The following is a 6,003-nucleotide window of genomic DNA, read 5'->3' as shown; positions in this document are numbered from 1 at the left end:
CAACTGGGTGGGTGGGTGGGAATAAGAAGGGTTGTGTAGACATTTCATTTAAATATAAATATTTACATAAATGCCAAAAAAAGGGCAAAATATGGCATTATATATAATTAATTGGCGAGAATTAAAGAAAAAAGGCCAAAATATGACATTATAATATTATATATATGTAATGCCTAACAACTATGTCTGAGCCCGGGTTCGAACCGGGGACCACTAGTGTGTGAGACTAGCGTGATAACCAACTACACCACCCAGACGATGTGAAAAGGCTCAATAGTATTTATATATATATATATATATATATAGATATATGTATAATGGCGGCTAAATTTTGCATTCCAGAGATGCAAGAGATTTTTATGGACCAAAAGAGAGTCAACTTATTCTTCATAGAAGTCAACTCATGATCCATGTTGGTATCAGTGTTTTAGACGATAGATTTATCATTTTAGGAAGGGGAAAGAAGGATAGATTTGACAAAGATTATACAAGCTATTTAACTCAAACTCCCGAAGTAGAGATGAAGGTCGAGCAAATCGTTGCTTTCGGTAAACAGAGAACATCACAGAAGCAAAGGAACACAGTGGACTTGAAGAAGAAGAGATTGCTCGACAAATTTCCTTTTTCATTTTATTTCGGAAGAATTCTTCCTTCCTCCTCGCATTCTCGAGAGAAGAAACGAAGGAAGAAGAGAGTGTGCTCCTGCTCTTATCAGTGTCCGTTCCCTTGGGTATATATGTAGTCTGTGTGAGCTACAAGCGTTCTTCTCATCAAGCACTCCTCCTCGTTAGCTGCTCCACATCCTTCGTCCACCCTTTCAAAACCGTCTGCTTCTGCACCCTATTACGACAAACACATTACATATCAGAGACATGGAAAACAATCTCAATTAACCCAAAGAAGACATCATTTCAGCTGCCAAGGTGAGTGTTTTTCTGCAGAAATCGGACAAGTACCTCTTGTTGGATGTTTCTGGGATCCACTGGCTCATGTCGAGCTGCTCGGCCAAGTGAGAAAGAGAGCAGAACAGCTATGACGAAGAAGGTGGCACACTTTGCCATGACAGCTATCTTGTAGATCCAGGGGGATGCTTCCCGCCGGTTGAACACCAGAGAGAGGAAGCTGTACTGAAGTTGGAGGAAGAAGGGAAGGGGAGTGGAGAGGGTTTTAAATAGAGGCTCATGAATGAGTGTGGACACATGGATTCTTCTTTTCTCTCTTTCAGACCGACCGTTCACAAACATATGGACTTGTAATTAATTGTATGTAATATTCTCTTCAAGTGTTCCTTCAGCAATAATCCACAAGCTTCTTTCTTCTACACCGAGGAATTCCCTGCATGAATGATACCCGTTGGCTGCAACTTGTTCTCGGTGGATGCCACCTTCTCTCTCCTCCTTCCGCAGTTAGTGACTTTTTGACATGGATCACTCCGTTCTTTCCGCAAACCAAAAGCTCTTCCTGTGGATTCCCGATAGGGTGGGTTAAAGAAGTTTGAAGCTGCATAGATGAAAAGATTGCAAGTATTCCAGAAAGACGGTAAGATTACTTATTTGTTTTGCTGGACGGTGGGATCAACTCAAGATCTCTGCTGTCGGACACCACTAGAGAATTTACTGGTTCGACCATTGTCTTAAGTCTGAATCCAATGAGGAAGAATCTTGTTGTTGGTCAGCTTCGGCAAATCTTCAACAGCCATCCACCGTCGAAGATAGGTGCGGTGATGACTTCGAATACTCTTTGTTTTCAGGAAAAAGAAGATTCGTTATGGTCTTCGAAAGCATGCGAAAGCTGTGTCACGGACGGCCTTATCAGACACAGCTCTCCTGTATCCACGTAGAAGACTCCCGAGTTATCCCCCTATTATATACATTCTCACATAAATCTCAAAAAATTAACATATTTATTCTCTCGTCCTTTTTAGAAATCAAAGAGAACACAAGTTTTAAATATGCTAGAGAGAATCCGAGGAATACTCTACTCAAAAGTATCTTTCTTCACACCAAAATTTAGGATATTTATAGAAGAATCAAATCCTAATTTTGAGAATTTACAGAGTATTAGTTAATAATTAGTGTGGAATAATATATTGCTCGAATTATGGGCTAAGCCAAGAAGGGAGTGCAGACATCCAATCCAAGCATCATGGAGAGCGGAAAGATTTGGTTGACCGTCGTGCCCTGCCATGAGTTGACCGCTTCCATCCTCGCGAGAGAACAACCATGGAAACTATGCTCTGCAGTAATTTTCCCAATACAAGCCGACGACTCCTGAGATGTGCTCCTTATGTTTGAAGACATCACACGAGCAGAACAATGTTGCAGATATGCGTGAACGTCGAAGACAAAAGATTCATGTCTTCTAGTCTTCATAGGAAGAACGAAGAACGAAGAAGGAAGACTAGAACAGAGAGCAGCAGCCACAGTGATTTCCTGACGGTGACTCAGTTCAATCTTGTCCGGTGCCCCACTCCTGATGATGAATACTGGTTTCTTGTCTGCATTTGATCATTGCTGTGGGATTCAAAGGATACTTCCCACCAAATCAACCAAAATATCACAGTGCCCACGAAAACTCCTCTGTTAGAAGACATATAAAGATGTATGTATTGTGGTCTTTTGTTCTTATGAAAGAGGGGGGCGGCGCTCCGCGGTGGTTGTGGGGGAGAGAGAGAGAGAGATATATATACCTTTGAACAGTGGAAGAGTTCACTGGGTATTGGTGGTGGTTGCTGAAAAGCTAGAAAGCGTGACAAGACATCAGACTCTGCCCACCAAGAAACAAACACTTGCATGCTGCCTACAGATTCGCTCCTCCGTCGCCATTACGATCGATGGCAATGTCTCGACCAACATCTGGGCGAAGAGATTCTTTGGAAGTGCATATAACTCCTCATCCTGTCCTGTTCCTCGACTCTTCTCCCCTTCTGAAACTTCCTTCGTTCTACTCTCCTTCAGAGCCTCAAAGCGGGAGAACCAATGGCATGTCTTTCTGAATCGCCTGCTGTTCATGGACGACGCCTTCTCGAGCTGCTGCAAGAGCAACAAGAGCCTTTCCACTTGGATGTTTACCTTCTCGAGAAAGGGCACTCGGATAGGATTCTTGCATCCCGGTCTGCAAGCATTACCTGTTGGCCTGGTGGGAGTACATGCACGAGTCTGCAGAAGCTGACATGCCGTCATCTGAGAACTTGTAGAGACATGATGAAGAAGACGCTCTGCGGAGCGGCTGAGAAGAACTCTCTGAATTGGGAAAGAATTGCGCGGAATCATTTGAGGGTAGACTCGAAACGACGCAGTCCCGTCTCGACTCTCGAGCTGCGTTGTGGCCGACCAGTCGATCATGTTCGACGTAAGTTCTCGGCATTCTTCCTCCTCCTCCCTCTACTTATTGGTGATGCAGGACATCATGTTGTTGGTTCTTTCCTTGCTTCAGATGTAGAAGGGAAGATGTCAACCGTGGGTTTGGATTTGCCAGCCAAAGTTCTTGACATCTTCAACGAGCTGCTTGAGGTAGCTTATACCCCAGACTTCTATGAACTCATCGGATCAAAGTGGCAGCTGGATCAATCGGACAAGCTTTTGGATTCCCATGAATGTTTCAATCATGAGATTCCTCCGTTGTTGAAGCAAAAAGCTCTCTCTACCATAAGAGAGCTGACAGTCTCAGAGCTAGCAAGCTCCAGGAGTGAGTGGAGTCGATTCCAGCTTCAGATGAGGGAGATTGCAATCGACATAGGAGCTGCCCTCTTCGAAGATATCAAAGAAGAAACAATTCTAGATATTATAGGCTCTCATTGTACATCTCAGTGGAGTTCATCATCACTGTAGCAGTATGGTACACATCAGTTCAGTAGATTCAGGAGCCTCCTTTTATCTCTTGTGAATTGACATCGAGTTCTTCCTCGCTGGTTTCAGAGAAAATGGACCACAGCATCCTCTTAAGACTCATCAATTGAGATTGCTTGAGTCATATCCGTACTAGTTTTTTCACCCCATCATTGAAGACTCAACCACCATGACTACATAGAGGAACAAAACAAATGTTCAGTAAGCATGTTGCTGCAGCCTTTCAATTTTCTATTGTGGTGATGATGCTCGATTGATGTTAGAATAAGTTGAATGATCTGAACAGCACTTGATACCTGTATGTTTAAAATAGAGTTGATGGATGCTTCTCACCTGTGCATCACTTGCTCACAGAAACACTCTTCTGCTGCATTGCTGCTTGAAAGAAACTGCACATCGCAGTTGTCTATTTCTGTGGCAAACATAAAAGCCTTTGGCAATCACAATCCACCATTTACTGAATGGACAGCAAAACATGAATTATAGGGTCTTATAGGTATGTTGTTGTTGTCAGTGCCCTACAAAACCATGTGCAACATTAGTAATGTAATTGATAGACATAAATGGCATGAAACCTGGGAACAGTATCCAACTATTTTGTATTATGAACTACATAAGCAAGCCTTGATTCATTTGATAAGTCACACACTAGTAATATGTACTGCTACTTCAGTGTGTTTAATAAGTCGATGGAAGAATCATAAAACCTAAATGTCACGGGCTTAGCTGGTTTTGCCTGAGTCGTGCGGCACCCTTGCGTATCCGTCCGCAAAGGTCAGCCTCCCCGAAATCTCCCATGGTCCCTTATGACCCACAAAAGAGAGAACAGGATAGAGAAAACGCCTCACTCGGAATCCACAATCAAACATCTCCGAAAACACTTCATAGACAATGCAAATTACAAACAGACTTTACAAGCTCTGAACAGTTGCACAACAAAGGGTAAAATAGTCCATTACAGACCAAAAATCTCTCGCACTGTCCACATGACACAACCTTTATTTATAAGCCTAAAGCGGCCACCAACCTAACTAAAATGAGACTATTAAGTCTTCGATCGTCCCTCTACATGCTGTGCAGAGCATGAACATACCAAAAGACACGGACATACATAAGCATTACATCAAACATCCTGTTTGAAAGTTTGTCCGAGACATAAACAAGCCTTGATTCATTTGATAAGTCACACACTGTAATATGTACTGCTACTTCAGTGTGTTTAATAAGTCGATGGAAGAATCATAGAACCTAAAGGTACTGCAGTAAAATGCTTTAAACAAGTCAGGGCAGTGCAGAAATGGCCATTGGAGAATTTATACTTGTATATAAGCATCAAGTTCATGTTGTCAAATACCTATCATAAGTCATCTTGGTACAGGTTTTAAGATGAAACTGATGAACAAGATTTTGCCAGCTACAAAACTTGGTACCCATTCGAGAGACACAGTTTTAATGTCAACTCACTTATCATAAATTCCAAGAATGCATAGATAAATGAAGTGCATCAACTTGCTCAAGCAGTGGTTTTCATGGCAACCAGAGGAACTTTTAGAGACTTTAGGATGTGTTAGCTTGTCACACCATGCTTTTGGTTTTTAGATCAAAACACAAGGGGCCCTTAAATTTCTGCCTCCGATGGAGCAATGCACCTGAACTGTTTTTTTTTTTTTTCTGTAAACTACTGTTGAGAGAAATTGATATCTGAGCTGCTCACAAATTTGTGGATGAGAAACCAAAAATTGTTTCAAGTGTATGATTGAAGCATAGGACAATTCAGATATATGACCGGAGATAAACAAAAAATCATGATACTCTTGAGTTGTCTTTTGTTTCTGAACAAGCCTGGATCTTCAAATCATGGTGTGAAGCCTAGCAAAACACTGCTGCAAGCTCAATGGTGATGAATCCAGGCAAACAAACCACAATGGTTTTACATAGGAAGAACTTCCAACACCTAGTCTTTCAGGTTTACTTCTGACAAATGAGATTAATGTCAGTTCTCAGACTTTTGGTTCCTGTTCCTCTGAAAACTATCCCACTTCCATAACAGAAGTTGCACTGATGAACTCGAAAAAAATGTAAGAATGCATTCCCAAGTATCGTGACCAGCATTGCAGGGAATATAGTTCCCCAAGTAATTGAAGGATCCAGCAAG

At 42.0% G+C, this 6,003-nt stretch overlaps 1 non-coding gene across 1 annotated transcript; it reads right to left on the bottom strand.

Annotated features, from left to right (window-relative positions):
• Positions 1–183: 183 nt before the first annotated feature.
• Positions 184–257, bottom strand: TRNAV-CAC (transfer RNA valine (anticodon CAC)). Its single transcript has one exon. It is a non-coding gene; the product is annotated as a tRNA-Val (tRNA).
• Between the last annotated feature and the right edge of the window lie 5,746 nt (positions 258–6,003).

Source organism: Musa acuminata, chromosome BXJ2-3 (genome assembly GCF_036884655.1).
Source record: "Musa acuminata AAA Group cultivar baxijiao chromosome BXJ2-3, Cavendish_Baxijiao_AAA, whole genome shotgun sequence".
Lineage (NCBI taxonomy): Eukaryota > Viridiplantae > Streptophyta > Magnoliopsida > Zingiberales > Musaceae > Musa > Musa acuminata.
The sequence above is the reverse complement of the archived record's forward strand: the minus strand, read 5'-3'. Positions and strand labels throughout refer to the sequence as shown.